Below are 14,780 nucleotides of genomic sequence, written 5' to 3'. Positions count from 1 at the left end.
ATATTCAATCGCAGTAAATGCACAAATTTGACTGAACAACATCGTACAATTAAACATAGCTCTAAACCGAAACAAGACTCCTCGCTGTTTGCTGATCTGAATACGGTGGTCATATATTTCTTTTATGCAACATTTAATAGTTATAAGACAATGTTGACTAAGCGGCCGCCTTTGATCACGAAACTGAAGCCGTCGCTATGAATTCCCGTATGAATTGGCTTAACGAGGATCGTCAAATCAAAATGGCGACGTTGGTAATGCTTCGCACGTGCGTTCTTCGGAGATTATCCTCACGTGGGCTTGCCAACCGAGTTGTCTAACAAAACTTCACTCAACTACAAGTTTCTAACTTCCGTGATTTTACTTATTTTGCAGATTATCTCTAAGTCAGTAATGATGACACTGTTTGCACCGATCTAGAGGCTTGATCTCTTTGTTTTAAAGTTTGTTTTAAACTTATAAGAACCATACAATAGAGACCAAAATGATTTATCCTTTCTGTAAACTTGAACGCACTAGAGAAGGAAGTATACCCTTAGATCAAAGGCAAATGCGGTAAATTCACACACACAGGTATTTCGATCTATCACACCTTCAAAACTTTTTTTTAATTTTTCGTTTCACCCCGCATCAAAATCTGTTGATAAGCTGAATTAACCTGAAATAATCTAAACCTGATTTTGAATACTAAAATCGTTTACACACTGACGTCTTTAACCCCGATAAATGAACCACTACTGGGGCGCCCCAACCGACTTATGCGACGACCAAAAACGAGTAAACCGTCGTCGGCGCAAAACGAGAGCGGCCAATAAATACCTTACGTCATATCTAATGTTGAACTGATATCAAGCAGAATACGACAGACGAGAAAATTATGCCCTTCCGGAATTTTTTAGTATTAGTTTCCTAAATACCGCTATCGCAGTATATTAACTTTAATTATAGTTTCCTGGTAATTGTTAGCTATTGGTCTCCTCAGTAACAGTAGAATAATATTTATTCTCTAAAATTCATTCCGTATACTTTCAAACCCTTCATAATATAAAAATTAAAATAAGAAACATGGAAGGTATAAGCTACCTGTCTTGCGAACTACGTAAACTGAGCACAATAAATAGCCGATTCCACTGCACATACCCACTCCGCCTTGTTCTTCCGCCTAATGCGACGTTTTGAATTACAATTTTGCTTTGGTATTAAACTTGTGTACGCAATGAAATAAACATTTACGCCAATGGGTCGTAAATTTCACTCCATAGCTAAGTCATTACACAGCTACCATAAGTTATGTTGGTGTCGACTGTCTTTCCTGGTGCCCGTCAGACTGAAAATATTTCGCACCGTCGTCAAGGTTGGGAATTTTATAATAGGCAAGACACACTTTTGTTGCAATATAGTTGTCGCTGCCAAGACGACCTAGTCTCTACGGCGCTGTTATGAAGAATAGTTTGTCGCGTGATATAGATTTAATGGCATTCACCATTGAATGTGTTAATCCAAATAATCTACTTTCAAAAGACATGTAATGTGTGGGCTTAGGCTTACTTTGGTTCAAAGTGCATATCAAAGTATTTTCGGATGCATGACAAACATTGTATTCTAATAAATAAGACTATTACTTATATCAAAGTCGGTATTTTTGATGGCGCAAGAAATATTCATCATAATAGAGTATGTCATAGAACTTTGGATTGCACTATTCCAGAGGAAAACTATACGCAACAGAAATGAAATCATTCCTTTATCATTCACATTGTTGTCCTTCGCCAATTCAAACATATTGTAACAATAGTTTTCGATTATTTTTACGTAAATATTTGATTGTAATAAACTCAATTCTCATAATAAAACAAAAGACTTTGTTACATCGACTAACAGCTATCAGCTGGATGTCAATGATATTCTCAGCTTGACTTGTTGAAAAATTGGTCGCAGGTCTCAAACAATCGTATGTTCCATTCATATGTACAGGTCAACTCATACTGTTTTATTGCAAGATCTGAAAGTTCACAGTACATCCGATATTGCGAAAGTATTGTTTGTAATATTGCAGTTTACATTCATATAATGACAGCATTTTGTTGATTGTATCGGGTTGTATTCCCACAACGTAATCGTTTCATCAATTAGTTTTTGAAGGAACCAGAGACGGGAAACTGTTTTACTAATCAACTGCTGGTACAATTGCGCTATTTTAGCAATGTCCTAAATTAAAAAAGTAAAATGAAATCGAAGGTTTATGTCCCACACATCCGAGAAACTATTATTTATGTTTGTTAAAATGCATTTTCGAGTTTGATCTCTATATTTATCATTACGACAAATATAGAAATATTTCCATTTCAGCAAAGTTTTGTTGGTGCGAAAGGTTTTTCATCCTTTTCAATTGAGCGTTTTCAGTTTTGTTCAATATGTGAGTGTCTATTTTTCAAAGGCCTTGGGTATTGCTTACTCCAATATTTTACTGGAAAGTCGGTGATATTTTTGGTTCCGTATTTTTTGACGATTTGAAAGAAAAGCTCAAGAGTGTATTAAAGTGTAGTATCCGTATTTCAACGGTTTCAATGATCATTTTGGTATGATTTGCCATATACCAATGACATGTTTTTGTTGTATTAATTTTGAAACTGTCTCTCATGACAGTGCGAAATTTTAATCATGCGTTCGATTTGGCGTAGTATCTTCCGTTAAATATTGTATATTGAATTAAAATCTATGTAGTTGTATAACTTTATCACGTTCATTATTCAAAATCTAAAGAAGCCCAATGTAATAAATTAAAATGTAGATACTTATAAATATATATTTATATTATATTTTACCATGTGGGTAATACTGATTACACAGACAATTGGATTAATTATTATCTTGAAAAATAACAAGCTTATATATATCTATTTAGGTTTTAAGCAGCAAATTGATTCTACTACATTTGGTTTTTCATAAAAAACATTCTTATTTGTCAATGAAATGCCCTGAAAGAAACAATCGTGGACAATTTTCGTTTTGAGTAATTTTGCAGAAGGAACGTCCAGTAAACGCAACTGGTATATGATTATATTTTCATATTTATCCCAGGAGGGAGGAAAGTCAACAAGGCGGCCTAAATATACAATTTTAAAATGAGAACTCGCTCGAGTTACTGTTCTGTCACGATGAAGTATCATATAGAATTCATATTTGGTTTGTGTGTAACTTGCGTGAACAACAAACCAGCATGAGTCAGTTTACAACATTTATTGCTTTTGTTTTTATTTTATTATATCTGATAAGATTTATTTTTTAAACGTTTTCATTTGTGTAAACAGGTGCGAATAAAAGTGTCACATTTCGAACTAACCAATTTTACCATTGTTGCCAACATTAACATTTTTCCAAGCCCAACACCTCGCTTCTTTGTGTCTACTGAGAATCAAAACATCAACGTCCATTCTGTTTCGTTCGATATAATTGATGTCAGTGATACTAAGTACATACTTAATCATTTTGTACTTTGCTGTTTTGTCTTGATATTTCGATTTTTGAATGAACGAAAGTTCCCACAGGCCTGTATCACAGTCATCAATTAAGATGTAGTCACGGTTTCCCGCGCAGGGATCGTTTGACTTTTTCTTCTTACAATTTTGTCGTCATTAATATTTGATAACTTTTTGTGCATGACAATCCTTTGAAAATGCTGAATTGTTTTTGATATATTCAAGAATGTAAAGATTGCCCAATATTCTGAAATAATTTCCAAATTTAGAGACAGGAATTTTATTCTTCGTGAAAAAAAATGTTTGTCAAACCCATATAAATTTTACTAAAATGGGTGTGTAAGACCCATAAGGTATTATTTAGTTTAGTGACTGCAACATATACAAACGAATAGTAGATATAACTTTGCCAAGTTAAATAAATTGAAATAGAATTTGTATCCAAAACAAAAGTACATTTCATTTTCCACAAGACATATTCAATAAATCGTAAAACGATAAAGAAAGGGCAAATGAGTATAATAATGAGATGATTCAAGTGATGGATATTCAGATATCTAAATGGCCTCCAATATCATACGTTCGATAACAAAAAATAGGTTAAAACTAATACCTGATTAGAAAATTATATGACGAATTCTGAACAAACATGATATGTAGAACAGTTGTTATAAATCACTAATTCGTCATGTTAATGAAATATTGGTTTAGGCTACCTGTGTTTAATGTTTCTATTGACCAACTAAATATTATTGAAACCACCTGTCACTTGATCAAAGAATGGTAATTTCTCGTTTCGGAAAGCGGATAAGTAATACGTTTGCATTTCGACCACGTTTGAAAGATATTCAAGTTGATACGTTTAGTGATAATTGCCCCCTTGTCTGTTTTGTTGTAAATGTAGCAATAAATAATTATCGATAATAAAAATAAACAGAATTTTAATATGTTTTAATATTACTGCCAATACTTTTATTTTAACTTGTTCTGAGCAACTAGATGCAAATTACCTTGCTATTAGAGCAGTTTCTCGTTTGTATTTTGGTGTATTTGTTGATTATTTGATATACATTAAAACGGAGTATCGAATTTTTAATGCCACTTTATGGTAGATTAATGGTGAGAAAGGGATTCGTCAAATTTTACCTTTGCTTGGGTTTCATTTAACAATACAAAGAAATTTCGAATTTAATGCAGAAGCATTTTGCATAATTTACTTTCGTCGTACATATTCGACGAAATTATTCTAATATGCAAAGAAACTGCGGGAAAATAATTTATTTAATCAAATCATACATACCACATGCTTGATTATCCCACAGAAAAAGAATATGACATACAAAATGACAGTATTCATTTACATTGATATCGGGCCTTTTGATTAGATCCTTTGATCTTTTATAAATAATTTATTTGCTTTAATGAGTCCATGTAATATCAGATTTTTCATTTAACACCTGATATAATAATTTCTTTTTAAATATTCCCCATTTTGCTTTTGGTTACTAGATCCTATTCTTTGATTCCAATATACCATAATTACGCACGCTCTCCTATTATCGCAGTATCATACCACATTTAGTTCATTTGCACCAGAGATCCGAGAAAGACTTAAAAATGTGTGCACTGTAATATACGAAGCTATACAGTGGCTCGTAAAAACAAAAAAATCCATGTTTCTCGCGTTTTACACAATGTTCTACTTTCTAGATGGCGTACATTATATATATCATTTGGAACTTTTACTGCGACTCGAAAAAAAAATGTTTCTAAATAAACAGTCGCCTAGAATCGAGTTCTAATAGGTTTTGAAGTAACGCATTTTCTTCGTTGTATCACATAACTTTATAATTTCTGAATTGCGCATAGAATGGACAGTACTTCATTTGAAAGTTTTATTGGGACCAGAAAAAATTTATTCCGTGTCTCAGCCACAACATTTTCTTTCTATAACTTTGTCGTCATCAATCTTTGGTAACTTCTATGTATAGCATACCAATTCGTTGAAAACGATCAATTGTTTTTGATATATTTCAGAATATAAATGACTGCCCGATAGTCTAAATTCTAGACGATTTTCTAAATTCGGGAACATGAATTTAGTTATACAAGAAAAAAATAGCCAGAAAAATTCAGCAAAATTATGTTATGTAAGTTATTGCATTCACAAAATGATATTCTATGTTATGTAGGCATAGTCGATCGACGAGAGGATACCGACTATATTCTATTTCCACACGACAAATAAACGTTTTTTTTTATTAAATGATGTTTAATATTTAAAACAACAAGGAATGAAACATATATGTAAAGTATTATATATATATCGGTTGAAATCATTTCTCAAATTTTAAAGCACTTATCAATTAGAACCCGCGGTGAAAATCTGAGTCGGTGTATTGAAGCTGTATACGTTGTGGCTATATAAGGACAATGAAGCAAATAAGCCATTGAGCAAGGATTATCAAATTCTAATTATAATATACTTTTAATACAAACGTCTCATCTGTGATCTTCTGCCAGTGAACAATTATTCAAACATTATCAGACCTAACAGTTTAAGCGTGAAAATTAATGTTATTAGATAGTCCTATCGGGGATTGAGATATGCCGCAGAGATTTTAAGCGCGTTGTACATGAGTGCTTTGATCATTGTTGTCATGCCGATTTGTAAAACATTTCGTGGTTTTAACATCGCTTGTTTGACGCACGTTCTTTTCTCAAAACAGTTGTCTCAGATATACAGTCCAGCAGTTATTGAATGGAAGGCGGTGTATTTAAATACGATCATTTATGAATTTTGGAGAATAAAAACTTCTTCTTGCGCCTTTTTGGTAATAAACCATTTTTGTCCAAGTTTACTAGCAATTGCTTTAAGCTTATTCAAGAAAAGAATCATAAATTGTCGAGAAAAACAAATGAAAAAATGTGGAAATTCGTATGCTTGGTATAATTCCAGTAAAAATTCTAAATGGATGCTTGTTGAAAGCCGTTTTGCATTCAAGAGTTTCTTCTATGCTTCCTCTTTGACCAACAGATCTACTATGATTCTATTTTAGACGAAAAAGTTAGTTTTTTCAAGTATTTTTATTCTTGAAAGCAACATCTAATAATCTCTGCCCAAAATTTTACATGTCTGACTGCATCGCAAATGTGGCAAAATATGAATATGTTCATTATACAACGATTATATCTGTTCAAACTCTCGGCGAATTTACTGTAAAGACTTACAGCTTGGATACATTTTCAAATGTATTCTCCAACAAATCGAGCGTAAATAGTATCCAAGATTATTTAAGCAAAAGGAATCTAGATGCAATAATGCGTAGATATTTTGGACAGGTTTCAAGCAATTATCTAAGGTGAGGAAAGCCTTTCGTACGACTTGTTTGCTTTAACGATAGTAGGGGTATTTTTTAATTTTTTTTTTACAAGGTATAATTAACAACACTCAACTTTGTGGTCAAGCACAACATTAATTTCCTTCCTTTTCAAAAAGCACGTAAAGAAATTAAGGAACGAAATAAGTAAATCGTTTTTCATTCGTTTCAAGTATTGTAAAAATCGGTACTTTCCACCCGTCCCGACTTAGGACATGGCGACTGCTGGCGGCGTAACACAATAGCCTACATATACAAAATTGGGAATCGATGTCACCACAGAGCGTGTGAAGATCAGGCCGATATATTTGGCGTTTATGTACAAGAAACTAAACAACGCATGGGCGTAATCCGTCTTGAATTCATTTTTAGTGTTTTCGTGAATCCCAATGTAACGGAATCGCTAATATGTGAAGCTAGATGGGAGAAATAGATCGCCTTCCACTCAAAACCTTTTGTGCTATGCTAACTATGAAACGTCTCAATTATGTTTAAGCATTCGAGTTGAGACGTTAAGATATGAAAAACCTGATATGTCTGGGAGATATAGATCACGGAATCATATCCAGTAAGCAGGAGTCTTCGGGCTTGATAACGATGACTCTAATATTATTGTTTTTTTTTCTGTTAGTGGACAACAATACCGACTACTCCCTCCGTATAGGATAAAATCTTCTATAGTAGAACAAATGTATTTTTTTGTTAGAACGCGAAGTGCCAACCCAACAAATACTCTGCTCTGTAGTGCCGCCATGTGATTACTCTAATGAGTCTGCGGAGCGTTTGGATGAGTCCGCAATGGTTTTCGCTGGTGAGAAAATAGTCCGCGACCTAAAAAGGTTGGGAAACATTGAGCTAGACTCTGGAGCTGACATAGGCAATCAATTGCCTGCGGCCAAATCCGTTCGGTAGTTTAATCTGGCCCGACTAATTCAGCCACAACCCAACTATAAATCCAAATTATGATGTTTTAGCTGAAAATTTGCTTAACCCTTTCATATTAATAGCATGTAATATTTCACAAAATAGGCCACATTATGTTTACCGCCAGCAAGTCCTTTTGGTACATAAGTTTTCCTTGCAGGCTGTTTGCGTGTTGGATTTGAATCGAGATTTCTGAAAAATCTTTTAAGTTTATTTACATATGTATGAGGGTCGGTACATGTTTCTTCTGGCTTCGGGTCCACGAATTGACCTGGAAGGCGTTAGTTTGATCCATAAACTAATTCAGCAGGGCTGAAACCTAAATCTTCTTAAACAACTGATCGAATACCAAGTAATACGAATCCCAAATTCGGAAACCAGTCAGATGGGTAATCACAAGCTCTAAGAGAAGCTTTAACAGTTCGGTTGACGCGCTCGACCGAAGAATTTTCTCGAGGCCGATATGGTGCTGTCAATATATGTTTTGAACCAAGAAATGCCATGAAATCTTACCAAGTTAGTTGATGTAAATTGCGGTCCATTGTCTGTAATAACGGTACTGGGAGCACCAAAATGGCTAATATAAATATAAGTGAAGGCGCGTACGATTGTATTATTTAAACTGTCTTTCAACGGAACACAAATCGGATATCTTGTATATCTGTCAATTATCATAAGCATATAAACATAACCATGAGATTGAGGGAGTGGTCCTAGTAAGTCTACATTGATAGTGCTAAAACGTTCATCCGGAACTTTGATGTTTTTCAAATCTGATCGTATGTGTCGTTGAACTTTTGCTTTCTGGCATCGTATGCACTCATGAACAAATTTACGAATGTCTTTATTGATATTCGGCCAGACATATCTGTCTCTAATAAGCTGTTGAGTTCCTGATATTCCTGGATGACACAAATTATGAGTTAGGATGATAATGCGATATCGTAATGAAGTTGGAATATATGTCCGTGGTTTTCCAGCGAGGCTGACGTCACAAATTATGTTTCCCGCCAATTCTGGTACTGATAATGCTATTAATTGTAGAGAATGCTTGCTGGCGTTCTGCAGCAGTTGTTTGAGCTCGTGGTCATTTTGTTGGGCGTTGTAGATGTCAATCAAAGGGATAATTTCCTGTTGGGGAACAATGGCGTTTATGCCAACATTCTCTGCGGGGTGAAATTTAATACGGTTCAATGTGTCGGTCGTGATATTCAATGCACCGGCAATGTATTTTACTGTGAAATCGAAAGTTGATATGTATTCAAGCTGACGGGCTTCCCGTTGGATTAATCGCTGTTTCGGACTTCGAATGACCAGTACCAGGCTTTTGGATTCGGAGATTAATTGAAATTTCCTGCCTGTCAATTCATGTCGAAAATATTTGATGGATTCAAAAATAGCCAAAAGTTCTTTGCCAAACGTCGAATAAATTTTCTGAGGACCACGGAGGGCTCTTGAGAACATCCCCAGAGGTCTCCAATGATTATATTCAAACATTTGTAAAACGCCTGATATTCCAATGTCAGAAGCGCCAGAAATTAAAGAAATAGGCGATTGGTGATTTGGGTGAACCAATAACGTAGCATTGGCTAAAGCATGTAGGTCGTATAATAGTAGCAAAATTCTTTACAAAACGATTATAATAGGTACAAAGACCAATAAAAGATCTTAATTCTTTCAATGTATTCGGTTGAGGATAATTTTGCAATATCTCCACCTTATTGGCATTATGTGAAGCTAGATTGGGAGAAATAGATCGCCTTCCACTCAAAACATTTTGTGCTATGCTAACTATGAAACGTCTCGAATATGTTCAAGCATTCGAGTTGATACGTTAATATATGAAAAACCTGATATGTCTGGGAGATATAGATCACGGAATCATATCCAGTGAGCAGGAGTCTTCGGGCTTGATAACGATGAATCTAACATTATTGTTTATTTTCTGTTATTTGACAACAATACCGACTACCCCCTTCGTATAGAATGAAATCTTCTATAGCAGAACAAATGCATTTTATTGTTATTACGCAAAATGCCAACCCAACAAAAACTCTGCTCTGTAGTGCCGCCATGTGATTACTAACATCAAGGTTGCTGCAACAAATTTTATCACGCCCGAGCTCATACACCATATTTGCTAATTTCATTATATTGTTAGTTGTTTCAAATAGCTTGGAGCTGGAGTATCAATCACTTTGACGGGTTCACTGTTAAATATATGTAGATCTCGCAGAAACCTCGAATTTTTTAGGCGTCAAATAGCGATAGTACAGTCTTCCAGCTAGACCAGGGTTTCCTTACCACGTCCGCGGTCTCAAATGATTCCGTGGAGCGTTTGAATGAGTCCGCAATGATTTTTGCTGGTGAGAAAATAGTCCCCGACCTAAAAAGGCAGGGAAACGTTGAGCTAGACTCTAGAGCTGACATAGGAAATCTATTGCCTGCGGGCCAAATTCATTCGGTAGTTTAATCTGACCCGAGTAATGAAGCCACAACCCAACTATAAATCCAAATTGTGATGTTTTAGCTGAAAAATTGCTCAAGGGATTTGTTGATATTACGATTAAATTTAGTTTTGGCACGATGCGGCTTGTTGTTTTCGGCATTTACGTTTGTAACACTGTAAATATTATTCATAAAATGTAACTTTTCACGTCACACTTACATGGTCCATGTGTCCAGGGACTCCAGATGGTAATATTTTTGGCCCCCTGTTCCCGAAACCTTGCCCACCCTGCTCTAGAGGCTAGACTATTGGCTTATAATAATTTATATTCATTTCTCATTCAGATCCAATATATAGACGAGAAAGGCTAATATGAGTCTCAAGCATGATATAGAGATCACCGTTTTTCTTCTACAATAAATAGTCAGATATAACCAACGCCTAACCTGAAAATATATATATATATATGAAATCCGATATCCATTTACTTATATAAGTAACACATTTTCCTCTCTCACACGTTTTAGATTTAATCATTTAAAATCTGTAGGATAGATTTCTTGTTATCGACTAGGTCAATTTTAAAAACATTTTTAAAATTCAGGCTAGGTATCATTTTCGGGGTATTGGAGTTGGAGTCGGATTCAGAATTATGATTTTTACAATGCGGCGATTAATGAAAAGGATTATTATGTTGATGTTGGATAGACTTATTTCCAGATTCATATACCTACTTGTCACATTACGGAAAGACATTGCGTCTTTAGGCTGAGCCGTTAGCCGAGCCGACTGCACATGAATACAACAACGTGTGCACAGCCGGAGGATAATGATACCTATAAAAATTTAACGTGAATGAAAGTTTATATTCACTTTTCACGAGATAGGACCAATCCTTATTGGAATATGAGATAAGTTGTAACTTCGATTTTGATTACTATGTTTCGCTAAAAATTGACATTTATATTTTGGGTTTATTCACTTTAGAGATATTCAGAAAAATACATTTTATATCAAATTGTTAATACCCATGAAACCGAGCAATATATAGTTTTGAGATTTATAAGCGCTGCTTTTTCCATGCAAGTTCGATCCATGCAGCATCTGGATCCTCCAACTAAAAGTGAAAAGGATATTTGCAAGCGACCACTCCTACGCTAAAAGCTAAGCCTATATCTTTGTGATCGGCATGTCAGTCAGATTCGAGACTTGAGGGATGAAAATTTTGACGAGCTGAAGGTTGGCAACAAGAGCTCAGACGAAAAAAGTCCAGGTTTCGCCGACAAAGATATTTTGAGTCTGAAGCTAGCCATACGCAAATCATAGTGTTTCATACAAGTTTGCTCAAAGCAAAGACTCGGGCCCTCAAATGAATAAAACTTGCAACCGATTACTGATCCGATAACTAAGAGCCATATAATATATATGTCTATACCTCATACAAAAACAAGACAGACAACTCTATATTTGAATTTAATTAGGAACGGTCGTGCAAGCGGGTGCAATACGCGATTCCATTGACTATTGTACATACCGTAGTTGTTCCGTAGCCCACCTCTATGCTTTGTGCTGTAGGCCTACTCATATTTTATTTACAATTATGTCTTAGGCCTGTATACCGATCTTATAAGCTCTTTAAACACTTACCTCGCCTCTCTTACTGTTTAATTATTATTATAGGCTACAGAGACTGTTACGCTTTTAGGGCAAATAAACACACATACATTAAAAGCGTATATCGATTTGTAAATAAATATCTGGAAATAGAATGAAGCAACCAACATTTCATAGTAGCATTGCTTTCTAATCACTTCGAATTCAATTAATTTTATTTTACGTTTGATTCTTGCTAAAAGTATGATTTTTATATCGAAAGCTGAAGACTTCCTTAGCGAAAACTCTCCCAGCGATCGGCTGCACTTCGGTAAAGTTTTAGTTCAGTTGCAGTAAACGGTATTGAAACAAGATAGTAATGCTCAAATATATGAACACGCAAAGTATTTCCCAGAAAATCATATGCGGTAACTTACCAGTACCTGTATCGGGGTACCGTGACGATGTATGTATGTATGTTTATTCGTCTCGTAAAAGCAATATAAAAGAGTAAGTAATTATAAATACTGAAGACAGGATGTATGCACAAGACCATATTGGCCTAAAACACAAATGTGCGGCATACACCCCTTTTGATATATATAAATTATAATAGGGTAAATCAAATATGTACAAGTATGTACAATCAAATATGTACAGGAACTGTCATGCCTTTTTTAGGTCCTGTGACATGATCAATTTTTCATAATTCATTTTCGTCAATTCAAATATCACGTGATCCGAGTAACTTCTGTATTACCAGATTAGGTACCGCAGTCAACCATTTTCCACGAAAAAAACGTCTCAAAATCATATGCGTCAAATTACCAGCACCTGAATCGCGCTACAAATAGGGAATATCATAGCTTTTCCATGTCCTGGTCAATGATCTATTCTATTCTTCTTCATTCAATCTCAACATGAATTGAAATACCAAGTGATCCGAGACACTTCTCCATTACCAGGGCAAAATAAAATATAAATTCCCCAGTAATCATATACTGTACCTACCACTACCGGAGCGGTACCGTAAAACATAATTCCGAATTTCGCAAAGCAAAAATTTGCTGAATTGAAACGGACTCCTAGTCGGACAAAAAACCGTGTTCCCATAAGTAAAACAGCAAAATTTGGATGAAATATCAGATCTCATAGAATTCATACAAAATTTAGAAATAAATAACAGCCTTTTAGAAAAAAAATCATATCCTTTATCACTAGAAATTTGAGAGTAATTTGTCCAGTTATCGAAGAAAAAAGCAATTTTTTTTCATAACGATAAAATTCTGTCTCAAAGAACAACAACAACATATTCACAAAACGATCCATAGGTCCACTACGTGTCTACGATTCCAGTCACTCACAGCGAAGCAAAATAAGCGCGTCGGCGAATCAGACTGATGCCATCAGTGTCTGCTGCCGACAAAGTGCAAAACTATTGTGAAAAAAATCTCTCTGGTAAAAAATCGTGTTAAACAAATTGAAGATGCTTGGAAGCTGTCAGATTAAGATTTCCAGAGGCATGACTTTGTATATGAGCACCGCCATTTAGAACACAATACTACAAAACGAATGTTCCGCATTTATCGTATAGGAAATGTTATTTGATATTTGATAAGCTGGTTATGGTTTCTTGTCCAGTTACATAATAGTTGGGTATGAAAAAGGTGAACAGTTCTACCGGTTCAACGTTCTAAGATCATCAACATGATTGATGAATTTTTTAGCGGCAGTCAATTCTTAAGTATTTATTTAGATTTTTCTACACAGGCTGTGTTCGTTTTAATGAAGTTTTAAAGATATTTTCGAGTTTGCTTAATTAAGTTGAATTTGTATTGAATTTGCAGAATACACAATTTTATTATTGAAAGAATTGTATAACAAAAATTATTATTAATCAAATGATTTTCCTAAAAGCATCTTGATTAGAAAAAGTTGTGTACTCCTTGATTTAATTTTTCATAAAATATACCTAGTACAGTATTTTTTATAAAATTATCGTCATCTGGCAACAAATATTGGTTATTAAATATTATGGGAACATGTATTTTAACCGCGTAGAATTTTATTTATCAAATTTTGCAACCCAACTTCACAGTGAGGTAGACTTTGCGCCATTGTACAAAGTTAAAAAAAAAAAAAACGTATGAGTTATAATCTGTAATGACGTTTTTGAGAGAGTACACAAGGAGAAAAAGGGCAAATTAGAAAACGATAGTTCTATAAATGGAATCGATTTGAAGCTGTTGAGTTAGTTATCATAAGAACATGGTACAGGCAACTCAAAGCTAAAACAGGTGTTTTGGGATCCTTATGATGGCAATACCTTCTTTCAATGGAATATGTAATTTTTTTATGATGGCAACACTGTATTATCCATCTATATACCAAGACAAATTATTGCACTCTTGAATTTTGATTGCATATTATAGTCATCAAACTAGCTTCGAATTTGTTAAATGCAATTTTGAATTTGAGCAACAGTTTTATCTATATTAATGGTTGTTATTATTTTGCTGAAAATTACACAAAAAAACATGAGACTAGTGAATAGGATTAGAATAGCATTTACAGGCTTTACATGTCCTATTAAAACTGAATCCATTAGAATTGAGATTGCAATTTTTGAATTGTGCAATTTTTACTCTTAACACTCAACAGTTTGAGACCCAAATTTTGGAGTCCTCCGCTTTTTTTTGACCAGTTCATGCAAGCGTTTGATCACCTTTCATCTGAAATCATTGTATTGCAAAATACCAGCAGTAAGTAAGATGCAACTGCACATAGGTATGTTACCATAACATTGAAGGGTAGGCGGATGTTGTATAATAGAGACAGATTCAGGATTGCGCAACAATATTCGATTATTCGGTTCGATTCGGCAAAAATATTCGATTCGAATCAAAAAATTATTCGAATTTGGACAGCCCTAGTCACTGATTTCAAACTCTGATT

The sequence above is a fragment of the Styela clava genome, chromosome 1 (genome assembly GCF_964204865.1).
Source record: "Styela clava chromosome 1, kaStyClav1.hap1.2, whole genome shotgun sequence".
In the NCBI taxonomy this organism is placed as follows: Eukaryota; Metazoa; Chordata; class Ascidiacea; order Stolidobranchia; family Styelidae; genus Styela; species Styela clava.
The sequence above is the reverse complement of the archived record's forward strand: the minus strand, read 5'-3'. Positions refer to the sequence as shown.